Source organism: Pleurodeles waltl, chromosome 5, assembly GCF_031143425.1.
Source record: "Pleurodeles waltl isolate 20211129_DDA chromosome 5, aPleWal1.hap1.20221129, whole genome shotgun sequence".
Taxonomy (NCBI): domain Eukaryota; kingdom Metazoa; phylum Chordata; class Amphibia; order Caudata; family Salamandridae; genus Pleurodeles; species Pleurodeles waltl.
The window spans coordinates 117,584,935-117,597,844 of record NC_090444.1 but is presented as its reverse complement, the minus strand read 5'-3'; positions in this window follow the sequence as shown (position 1 = coordinate 117,597,844).

Sequence of the window (12,910 nt, the reverse complement as noted above, 5' to 3'; positions counted from 1 at the left end):
AAGAATTGACAACAGACTACCCAACAACATTAAACACTCATGTCTAGCCTCGCTATAGCACAATGAATACTTAAAAATAGAAGGGAGAACCATGTATATAGAGCAATCGGCAGAAGAAAATATTCTCCTGGTGAGAGATATCGGCACCCCTCAGAATCCGTACTGTTCTCTCAAGTTAAACACAAATTTGACCTAAAACACCTAGACTTTTACCATTTCCTCAAAATAAAATCACTTATAGCCAAATATAAACCTCCAAATCCCCGTAACCTACCCAACACATTACAATAATTCACCAGAGGTGGTCACCTAGCTTCCAAACTGTACTCCCTCCTATCCCCCACCAAAAACTCACTAAATAAACTAACACATGACAAGTGGGAAACTCTTCTATCCGACTCCAACAACACTCCAAAAGGTCTTCCTGGACTGGCCATCTACCTGGAGTAACCTCACTTCCAACATAATAACCCCATCACTAGCACAAAGCAGATAATGGATTTCCAAATGGCTAACTGGACTCTGGCCAAACTTTATAAACGAGACCTCCGGTCTTCCAACACATGCTGGAGTTGTGAGTAGGAAATAGGAGACTTAAAACACATGCTAATGGAGTGCACCTCCACAAAAACGAAAACATTCTGGCAGGACCTCAGTAATACAATATCTCAAATACTTCATACAAAATGGACTCTGACTTTCGCCTCTATTACACTGGGCATCCTCCCCACTGGAATTAAGCAGGCATTAAACAAAGAGGACTGTCTTCTATGGGACATTCTAGTCACAAATGGCCTTAAAGTTATCCTTAATGGATGGAAAGACTCATCCAAACTATCCCCCCACACATGGTGGAAATGAGTCCAATTCACCAGAACTGCCTGTAACTCACTAAACGTATTCTTGAAGACAACACCATTTAAGAATGGTAAACTCTGGTGCAAACTAGACAACTCTATGCCTCAATCGTTTATGTAACCACGAACATCTGATCACTCGATCATTCATGCATTCACTCACTCATTCTCCCACCCTCCCCCTCTTGTTACCACTGTCCCACCACCTCCTCTCTCTACCCACCCCCACCCTACTTTTCACCCCCATAACCTTCTTTTTCTCTTCTCTTGTCTCCGCTTTTTTACTCTGTCTCATTCACCTACAACTGAGGCACCTTAAGCATTCACCACAGCATCAAAAACCGCTCCATATCAAGGCATACACCTAATAACCTCACCATTGCAAACTAATACACTTATCTCTACTCTCTACATTTATAAATGTGGACCAACTTCTCATGCTACATCATAAACTACTGTTCCCACATGATTTGATGGTACCATACACAGTATTGTTTCTTTTAATTTAAGCTATTTAATTTTTCTATTGTATAAAATCCCAAATAGAAACTCTTGAAATAAAAAAATAAAAAAATTCACTTAAAACTAGAAGGGAGGACCATGTATATAGAGAAATGGGCAGAAAAAGATATTCTCCTCGTGAGAGAGCGCAAGTTATAGTTCCTTAGGGCATGACTTATAGTTACTTAAGATAACTCTAAATACAGCAGGTGAATTACTATGGCTTGGTATGTTTAAAATGTGAGCCTAACTATAACGTCGCTGTAACCTTTGTTTTTATTTATCTGTCTGTGTGTGAATGTGTGTGTTTGCTCTCTTTGGGCCAGATGTATCAAACAGTTTTGCGATCGCAAACAACCCGACAGGGCCGTTTGCGATCTCAAAAACTGCATTTTGGTATGTATCAAATCCAATTTGTGATTCAGTAACTTGTTACCGAATCGCAAATTGGATTTGCGACTACATACCGATTCGGTGTTAGGAAAGGGCTTGTCAAGGGCGTCCCTTCCTAATACCGAATCACAGAGGTATGTATGCTTGTTTTGTGACCGTGAATGCGTTCGCAAAACAACCGCAGTTACAACCAGTTTCAAATTGGTAGTAACCCATTCACAAAGGCTTCCCCTTTGTGAATGCATGCAAAAACATTTTTTAAGAGCAGGCAATGGTCCCAGGGACCACTGCCTGCTCTTAAAAAATGAAAAGAAAACTTTTCATTTTTATTTTGTAAAAGCATCAGGCTGCATGCATTTAAAAAAAAAAAAAAAGATTGCTTTATTGAAAAGCAATCACAGACATGGTGGTCTGCTGAACCCAGCAGGCCACCATCCCTGTGATTGTAGCCATTCGCAATGGGTCACAAATTGCGACCTACTTCATGAATATTAATGAGGTAGGTCCATTTGCGAGCCCTTGCGAATCGCTATTTGAAACACCTGGAGTTTCATACATTCCATTAGCGATTACTTAATTGCAATTCGCAAAAAAATCACAATTTGGTAATCGCTATTGGGAAACTTGATGCTTCTGGCCCTTTATCTCTTACAAACACATCTTTGACCCCACCCCACCACCCTTTGGGCAGAGCCAGCTCACTGATGTGCCTTAAAATGAACCATTTGCCACAAATTGACTTCAAAATATCTTTAGTTAATCCCAGTAACTTCATTAAGGATGCCTAAAGTCCTATTCAGTTTTGCACAACCTTAGTTTTCCAACGTACTTTCAAGCACACCACCAACAAATACACCCAAAAGTACATTAGCCAATAACCACTTAAACTGTGTCCCATGTAGAAGGCTTGAATCACGATTTATGAATGTAGGCTACTTCGTTTTTCGGTATCTAGCACTTTTTGTCCCAGTCACTCAGTGGACACAGTGGGGGGAGACATAACCCCTGGCAGCAGCTAAAATCTCTTGTACTCTCGGAGTAGGCTAGTGATTATTCTAATGATGAACTTTTAGTCTCTTGGTAAAAATGTTGAGATGTATGTAGAGATCCTGCTGTGGCTGAAAACAAGCCCTCTTAAGAGTATGAGAGCTGTGATGCTCCATGCAATGGGGACAGGGACAGTCAGTGTGGGGGAGGGGTTAAAGGTGTGGCTAAAAAGACAAAATAGTCTAGGTTTTTTCTGCCTTTCACCTTCACGGAACTACATATAAAATAATGTGCATCCTAAATTAACAATAAATACAAGTGAAGTTAATCTGTAAGAAATGACCTATTGTGCACTATGAATCCTCTACTAGTTAATGCTCTGCAGAGATCAATGGGGCTGATTACGAGGTTGGCAGTCCTGTGTTGCCAGTGGCGGTCTGACTGCCAATAGGTTGCTATAGAAGACTGCCAAATTATGAGTTTGGTGGTGGTGCACACAGAAGACCGTCAAAGCTCCTGCGGCACTGCCAGGCAGATCAGACTGCCACGGGCGAATAGAGGCACAAACACTCCGGTGGAGATCATGTTTCTGCCGGACCTATTAAAAGGTTGCAAACCACCAATGTGACCACGGAGTCCAACCACCATGGAGCACCAGGCGGAAAAGGACACACTCACCTCCAGGAAGTCACACACATGCAGAGCCACCATGGAATCACAACTAGACATCATTCCGCTCACAGAAAGACAACAAAATCATCCCGACGAGGACGACAACAACCGTAAGTACACACACTCACCTGTTACATATGTGAAATGTCCAAATTTGTACAGTTACATAACATATCATAGAGAGGGGGGTGTGAAGGGCTTCCCTCACACATAACAGCATAGTAACACATACACTCACATACTGCATCAAGGATACTCACACATACACGTCACGCACACTTCAGCAAGCACACACACAGAACACATTGTCAATACCACACATTTACACACAGCAACACAGCGCAGGCCCTACTTTGATGATTTTGTCCACCATGACCCTTAACTCGTCAGTGAAACAGGGATGTTTTTGTGGTGGCATGGTGGTAGTAGATGACACGGAAAAGAAAAAAGAAACAGATGATGAGGTGTAGGTGCTGTGTGGTGAGGGGGTGATGGTTAGTAAATGATGTGTAGAGGTGCTATTATGTGTGGTGGGTGTGTTGTGCGGGTGTGGGATAAGTGCTATGTGAAGTTTGGAGGGGTTCCTATTCTAAGGTACTGTGTCTCTGCTTTTGGGCTCTGGCTTCTATGTGTGGCTTTGTTGATGCAAAGGATTATGATCTGTGAAGGGGTGTGTTTTATAGTGCAGGGTGTAGGTGTGTGGATGTGTGTCAGCTGTGTGGATTTCAAACTATCCATTGTGGTGTTGTGTATTACTGTGGTGACCGCCGTGGTTCACACTGCCAATGTTTGTCTGCCATAGATATAACGCCATTGTGATTTGTGAGTTGTAATGGGTTCGGTGGTTGGTTGATGGGCTGGTGGTGGGACCGCCTCTTTCCCACCCTCCAGAGTCCTGGCGGTGTTGTTTTTTTGGTTGGGTTATGGTGGTCCTGCCTGTGTAACTCGTAATACTGCGGTCTTTGTGACCGCCAACATGGAGGTCTTTTGGCAGCCAGCGACATGGCATTCTGGCGGTCAGACCACAAACTCGTAATGAGGCCCTAAGTCTGTAACCATAGAGCCACAGGATTGAATCCTGGTTGGAGCAGTGGAAAATAGTGATATATGTATTTTTTGTGTTCGTAGGTCCCAGCCTGTGACAGAAAACACTCTGAATATATGTCATTATTTTAAACTTGCGTTACACACCGTATAAGATAGTTTGCTACAAAATGCCCAAAAAGATAGTGCTCCCAAAATATAGATTTCAGTAATACCCAGACTGAATGCAGTGCATTTTTAATAACTATTCTTTAAAAGTGCACACTTCACAGCTCAGCCTTACAAACCCGCTTATAAAGAATAAAGCTGAGTCATCAGGAAGCTTCAAGGGATTCCATCAAGTAAAGTCAATGCTGACTTCCATGCTCCCTTTACATTTGCAGATTAACCAGTTGCACACATCTACATTTCTTTCAGGGAAGCTGATGTCCTGGCGACGCATCTTGTTTAGCAGTCCGCCCCTCCCTCAGTTTGAAAGCACAGGAGACTCCCTGGCTTACACTTCAGCTGACGCATTTTAACTGTGCGAATTAACCATCCCGGGATGGTTGTCTTTTCACAAAAAGTAGGGGAACTGTTTGTTCTTAAATTTAAAAAGTGAGGGCACATCGTGTCCTTCCCATCCCACCCACTTTGACCTCTGATTACCGCCCACCAGACCTTAGATCTGCAAAAAAGGCTTCATTTGTTCAAGTATTGGCCACTGTAGACGCAGCTTTTGCAGTCTCCTGTCTATCACACTGGGCAGTCAAGTTGGGCCTTGACCTTCCTTTTAACCCTATTTCTCTACACACTAATTTTCTCTCTTTCTCCTCTTCGTGCCTCTTGCCTTTTTTTTTCACTCCTCCACATCATCATCTTTGTTCAAGAGTATGATTTAATTTCATTGCCATGAATTGCCAAAAAGAGCTGTAATGTAATAGACCATCCCAGTCTGGCATAACAAGTCAAAGACAACAATGAATGAAAAGAGTGCCAAAGATGTACTGGAGAAGGGAAATTTAGGTTTAAGAGGGTTGAGGAACAAAAAAGAAGGTATGGGGCCACCAAAGGCAAGTTCAGTGAGGAGAAAATAAGGAGGATAAGTGAAGGAGTAAGTGGAGAAATGGACAGACCACAGATCTGACTGGGCAGGGAGCTCTGCTGCCCCTTAGAATTATTGAGTTCCCTGTTGTTTCTGCAGCCATCAGGACTTGGAAGAGTAAATAAATGAGTTTTCTTGAGATGATAGGTACATTCACTCATTATATAGTTCACAGTCTAAATTTTCTTTTAATCCCCTTCTCTGAAGTATGCTTTGTGTACCTGTAATGCCTTGGGGCTTTAAATGTTTTCCTGTATTGTCTAGTACAATCCCCACCCCAGTAAATGTCACCACACTTTAAGCCTTAAATAGTGGGGAGGGGGGTATACATCAGATGATATTTTTCAGAGAAGTCTGAAAAATGCACTCATTTTCAGGAATGCAACGGATCTATGGTTTCAATTCTTTATTGAGATTTTTTTCTCATTACTGTAACAAGAGTTGCACAATAGAAATACACAAACCAATCACAATGCAGGGTGAGAATATCATCAAAGTAAAAGGCAATCCCATTAATCCATCCGTAAGCCAGTTCCCCATTAAAGCAGTTTAGGAATATTACTTCTTTTAACGAGGTGAAAAGAAGAAGAAAATATGGTGACCTCCTGTTCCCATCCTCTTCCTACAACGAAGGACAATAATATTAAGGGTCGAAGTTTGTGGAACCTCGAGAGGTAGGAGACTGGGAAAAAGAACATACAAGTTTCACGGAGGCAGGATGAGGTTCATCGTAGGCACCTAGGATGTACGGATGAATTCGGCAATTCAATATTGAAGAAAAGAGCCCCAAACCTCTTCAAATATCTGCATGTTGTCATTTCGTTTCAAAAGAAGGCATTCAAGACATGCCATATCATACATGTCGTCCAGCCAGGTCTGAAAAGTGGGTACTAGAGTGGATTTCCAAAGATGCAGAATCACCAATTTAGCCACTCCTCGGGCTGTGGAAAGCCATTCATTAATATGTTTGAATACTGATAGTAGGCCAGAAGTATCATGCAGGAGCACCACCCGGGCAGCCAAAGGCCTATCTACTCTGAGGCCTTTTCTCATATGATCTCACACTGGCGACCTGAAGGCCTTCAGTCAATCAAATTCCCATAAAATATGGACTATATTGCAATCCGGTCAGTCACATCTCCAACAACATGAGTCCACACAAACACTGGCATTGTGTAACATTGCTGGGGACCGGTGCCAGCGCTGAAGGAGTGCTTCCGTAATCCTACATATTATAATAAACAAGTAGAGAATCCCAATCATCACCTAGGAATTGTGCATTAAGACAAGATTTTCACTAGGTTCATGGTGCTGAATACGTGGGAGCAGAAAAACAGGGATCCAACAATGTGATATACAATCCTGAAATAGCCCACCAAAAATATTTCCAAGTGTGCATATATTGAGTAATGGGTAAGCTGAGGTCAGTATGCGTGTTCCCCGGGACATGTGATAGGAAATGGGACAAATTAATATATCTCCATAGTTGGGAGGGTGGGATCCCAAATTTCCGTCTCAAGTTGGAGAACGATTTGAAATAGCCTTTACAGATAAGGGGCCTGATTCAGATCTTGGCGTTAATACCACAAATCTGCTGCAGCGTCGGACCCAAAAACACAGTCAAGTTGAGATGTATTGCAGCTAAGCCACCGACCGCCATGACGGAGTGCTCTTCCTAGCCATCAGGCTGGCAGGTTCCCGCCGACCCTATTTAGATGTTAGAGTCCTGCAGGCGGTGGACTGGCAGCGGATTGCTGAAGGAGGGACCCTGTCACCAGACCCAATGGACATCGTACAGTAGCAGCGACTGTGGAATAGAGGTAAGTCTCACACACACAAACACACACACACACACTGTACCTTAGCCATATGGCTCCCCCTGCACAACACACTACACAACACACTACATGCACACTTATATCAATTGCCATCCCAACACCAAACAACACATACATGTCAAAAACATACATTGCCATACATCCATGACACAACACACACACATTATGGACACTGCACTTGAACATGACACAACCACAACAACTGACACAACTAAACACTCATCTACAAAAACACACTCACACACAAGTGCAACTAAACAAATCACAACAACAACCACACAACAACGCTGACCTGAATGTGGCACACAGCAAAACAACATACAACCAAACATGAGCACCAACATTGAACTCACATACGACACAACCACATCACCCACTCCAGCTCCCTCTGCCTCATCTAGCGAGTCCACTCACCCACACATACAAGTACTGACTTACATACACAACTGGAGGCACAACATCACAGGAACAGGTCACCTTGCAATATGCACACAGGGACATAGTCGACTGGTGTGAATGTAACGTCATTGTGGTGCCAACATTCATTTGGTAATTAATACTGTCACCAAAATGACAGTTGTGTATTTGTGCAATATGTGTCATGTACTAGTTTGTCCCCATCCATGTCCCACACAAATGTGTTCCCAACATATGCATGTCACAGTAATTCAATAAGTTATTGTGACACGTTTATGACCGCAGCGGTTCTGAGATCATATGTGGTGACCAACATAAAATGTACACAGACAATCCAGGTTCCCTACCTTTAAGTCCGGCAAGGTGGGGTGGGGGTTTACAGTCGGGTTTTGTTGGTGTTCCAATAGCAGCAGTGACAGAAGGTCTTGTCTGGTTGTGTCCAGTCAAAAATGGAAATGGGAATGTGAAAAAAAGTTAGGTTTGTACCCCATTTCTTCCCAATCCGCCAACTCAGATGTGGAGGTCGCACCGCCACAGTTGGCTTGGCGGTAAGGCACATCCAAATCTGCTCAGTGGTAAAGGTGGCTGGAGTCCCCCCATCAGCCCCTATTTCCAATGCCTCCGTTGAGATGGCTGTAGATTCTTGGCAGAGTCTGCAGGATTCAGGTATTCTTTCACCTATGGTCCTGCCAACATCTAAATCGGGTGGGCGGACCTCCAATGCGGAGGAAAGGTTTTTTCAACAGAAAACCAGTGGTGTGACCGTTACCGCCAAGATCTAAATCAGGCCCAATGTCTTAAATGTGGTAAATATCATGATTAATTTCAGGTGGACCAGTGAATTTCCTCCCCATCGAGGAACCACAATGGGGCCTTAGCATGAATACGGCTCGGGACTTGCACCAGTCTGTGAACCGGGTGCCATGCATATTGGGAAGTGTGTATCATCGGATTCACAAGGAAAATAATTGGAGGTCTTGAAGTGTGAAAAACAGTCAGATCTCCGGAAGACTGCAATTTATGAAGCTTGAGCTTCACCCACAATGGCGTGGCCCTAGAAGTAGGGAAACAATAAACAGAATGGGCCAACTGCATGCCAGTCAATAACCCTCCAAATGAGGAAGACGTAAGAAACACTTCTCTGATGTGGAGTAGAGTTTAGCACCCTCTGATCGCAGTCTTTTTTAACCCCAAAATAAAATTGGGAAATAGAGTGCTGGATGCTCCGCAGGAAGGCGACTGATATAAGCTGCTGCAACTTTCCAAAAATGTAATTTAATATAATTAATGTAATTATCACCCATCACCACAAGCGTCTCTCTAGGCAGCCTGTCATTTAAATTTAAATGGCTTCAATCCCATTTTAAATACCTGAGGTGTATATTAATTAATCGGGCCTGGAAGACATGGTCCAGAAACATATGCAACCTATTGTGGATCGCATGGAGCTAGATGTGAAAAGGTGGCCTGCCCTGAACCTGAACCTGAACCTGTGGGGTAGGGTTCAAGTTGTCAAGGAAAATGTCCTCTCCAGATTTAATTACATGCTTGCAACAGAATGTAAATATATACGCATAACTCAGTCAATTAACGCACCTGCTGTCAAAGTCTATGTCCTGATGTATGCTGGGCATATGTTTGAATGCCTAAGGGGCCAGCTCAGCCTTTCATCCATCAAAGGCCATTAGGTGATAGTCACACCTGTTGTTACAGCCACAGGAATGTGGCAGCAAGACATGTATTACATTATCATTCTTATGGTGATTATTATGTTTCTTATGAATTGTATTATTGTGAAAAGAAGTATGAATTGTATTATTGTGAGGACAAGAAAAGGGAGAAGGACAAGAAGAAAAATAACCTTTTCCTTACACATAATTTAGTCAACCCTGCCGCATAATTTGGTCCTCTGCCGCATAATTCAGTGGCCCTGGTAAAGCGGTGAATAGCCTGCCTGGGATCACTGCCTTTCCAAACCTACCACACGAGGCAAAGACCTGCTTTTCACCGCACTCTGGAAGGTTTGTGGTCTGGCCCGCATTACACGTGGGATATTTTAATCTTCCAGCTCTTTTTATTTTTCAAAGGTTTAAAGTGATGGCTGCGTTCCAAACACCGGGACCGAATTAAAGCAACCCTAGGGCTGAATACACATAACAAAATCCAGATTTCTAATGTATATCGGAATTTAAGGCCAGGTTTATAGAGACCTTTTATGTAAGCAAATGGATATGGTCACATAAGAAATGCCACGCACCAAGGCACTTAATTAAACAAGCATTTGTAATGCAATGGGTCTCGCATATTTCGGACAAGTTAATTGTTATCTTTTAGCAACAGTGCCCACGGGCAAAAACAAAAAAAAACACAAGATTGGAAACTGAGAAAAGACAACTTAACAAAATAAAGTTACCTTTAAAAAATAAAACTTTGTAATTTTGTTTGTCCTGCTGGGCACGTTCTTGCCAGTCACAAAAGCCTTCTGTTTGCAAGGCAATAGCTAGTTACAAAGAACAAAATAGTACCTCGCTCACCAAGGTGCAGCGGGCAGGCACTAATTAAGTTGCAACCAATTAGTACTTTAGCCCTGCTGCACACAGAGAAACGGGAATGATGCCAGAGTGCCTTGACGAATTAGAGGCTGTAGAGAAGAGTGCCACGCAAACCAACAAATGGTGGGCGACAGGTGGGCTCCAAGCCCTTTAATGAACACGAGTGACTCGCATGAGAGACGCATCCGCTAGCACATGTACTCGCAGGCTCGACCCTAAAAACTTTAAAAAAACAATGTGAAAAACTGCACTTGCACTCTTTCGTGGCAGTGTGATTTACTTTTTAACTTTTTCCTGGCTGTGCTTGCCCGTGATACCGGTCCACGTCTGGGGAGCTGCATGCATGGTTGATAAACCGCTCTTGATCCGTGCACCTCACGAACATTGACATCAGTCTTTGCTCCCCGTGCAACCTGACTCCAGGAGGAATCGTTCAAACACGAGGATGTACCAAAGGCACAAATTAACATTTTGCGAGCGTTTAAAACCATTGCCCCCAGGCGCAGTTTTCTCGTATCGCCTTTTGCTCCGGGATAATGGCTCTCGGTGAAAGTAAACATCGCGGATGCGAGTGTAACTCAACCTACGCGGGCCGCGTTATTTCCGCTGCTCGGAGCGATCCAAGTTCGAGATTTATGGGGAGCTTGATTTCACTTTTCGCAGTCGGGCACACACACAAGCAAAATCGAGTTATGGAAGAAATATAATAGCATTCGCATTCCACATTTTTATCATGATATGCAGGGCCGGACTGGCCGTAGCGGACATCGGGCGTTTCCCCGGTGGGCTGGAAGGGTGGGGGCTCGTTTTAAAGCGGTGGGGGGCGGTTGTGCTGCAAACTCGGCCCCCAGTAACAGAAGTACAGTGATTCGCACTCTTCCCCCAGCACCCCCTCTCCCCACACTCCGCCCCCCTTGCTTGTGGTTTCCAGTCAGGCCATGTAGATTTTTTTTATTAATTACATATTTGTGGGGTGCCAGCAGTTTAGCAATGGGGGGACAAACTAAGGAAAATGTCTTTCTGCTGTTCAGGGTGCGGGGTATGGGTGTGGCCTCTGGCAGGGGAGGGAAGGAGGATTTGTTTTTGAGGGGAAGGGGGAACAAATATATTGGCCCACAAGCTATTCATCCTGTAACATTGGCCAAAACCTGGTATTTTAAACCTGAGATTTAAAGGTCATGGGGCATTTTCACAAAGGCACGTTGCAGTACTGAAGTAGCAGTACTACCGTACATACTTTTACATACTCTCACAGGCCTTCGTGAATTGAGGCCAGCGCATCTACAATGTGAATAAAGATAGGTAAGGATCATTTATCCCAAATTCCGCCTCAGCACTTATCAGAGGAAGATGCAATAGGATAACAGTACATTTCCCAGTCAAAGAAACACAGAAGGTATCAGCAAAGTTCCCAAAAGGCAAAGCCCGTGGGCAGGATGAGAATGACATTTTATAAAAACTTTTCAAAATCTCTTTCTCCAATCATTTACCCCAGTGGTTCCCAACCTGTGGTCCGCGGACTCCTGGGGGTCCGCAAAGCCTCCTGAGGGGGTCCGTGACTGCTTAGAAAATTAAATAATATTAAGAGATTGGGTCCCCAGCTTTCAGTAATGACTCAGTGGGGGACTCCCGGATTCGAATTATGATTCAGTGGGGGGTCCCTGGGTTTCAGTAAGGATAAAGTGGGGGTCCACAGAAGTCAAAAGGTTGGGAACCACTGATTTATCCTAAGGCAAATGAACTGATGACCGGCAAACCTCCCCATTGTCAGTTTACAAGGGGTGCATTATATACCAGGACAAAAAAACAGGAGCAAACACGAGATCTGACTGACAGCCAGATTAAAAAAAGATTGGTCACAACTATGAATTCACAAAAGACGGTTACCATCGCTTTATGTGCCTAACCCATGACTGGGACAGTAGTTCATTGTCTGTCAACGAGGGCATGCTTGGTGCGTCCCCCATGTCACAGGGCAGGCCCAGGACCTGACTCATTTAAAGGGACAGGCCCAACACTCTTCTCACACCCTAGATTATGACGACTCCAGGGCCAAAATCAAAGACCAAGGCACCAGATACACATGATGGGCAACACGACTGTACATCATGCAGAGAACGTCAGTCCCAATACCCACAAAAATGGAAGAACACAATAGAAGCACCTCATCTATTGCATGATTTAAACCCCTTCCTGGCAATGTTTGGGGCCATTATTGATATATCTCATTTTATTATGGAACAAGTGCAGGTTTTTAAAAGGACTTGCGATACAAATCAGAGTAAGTTACATATATTTAAAGACGATCGTGTATGTAGCTGGTTGGCTCCTAGGAACCTCTTGGAGAATTATCCTTGTATTGCGAATGTTTTTGTATTTACTTAGCGCTTTACACCTCTTACAAGGCAACAAAGCACATTTGTAGGTGGTGTGCTCAAATGAGAGAGTGCGGGTTTTGGTGTGCCCTGTGGACAGATGTGCACAATGACGGAGTTGTGCTGTTATCATGTTTGTGTCACTGCTGATAGTGTGTTGTGAATCGAAAGAAGTGAGGTCTGAGACACT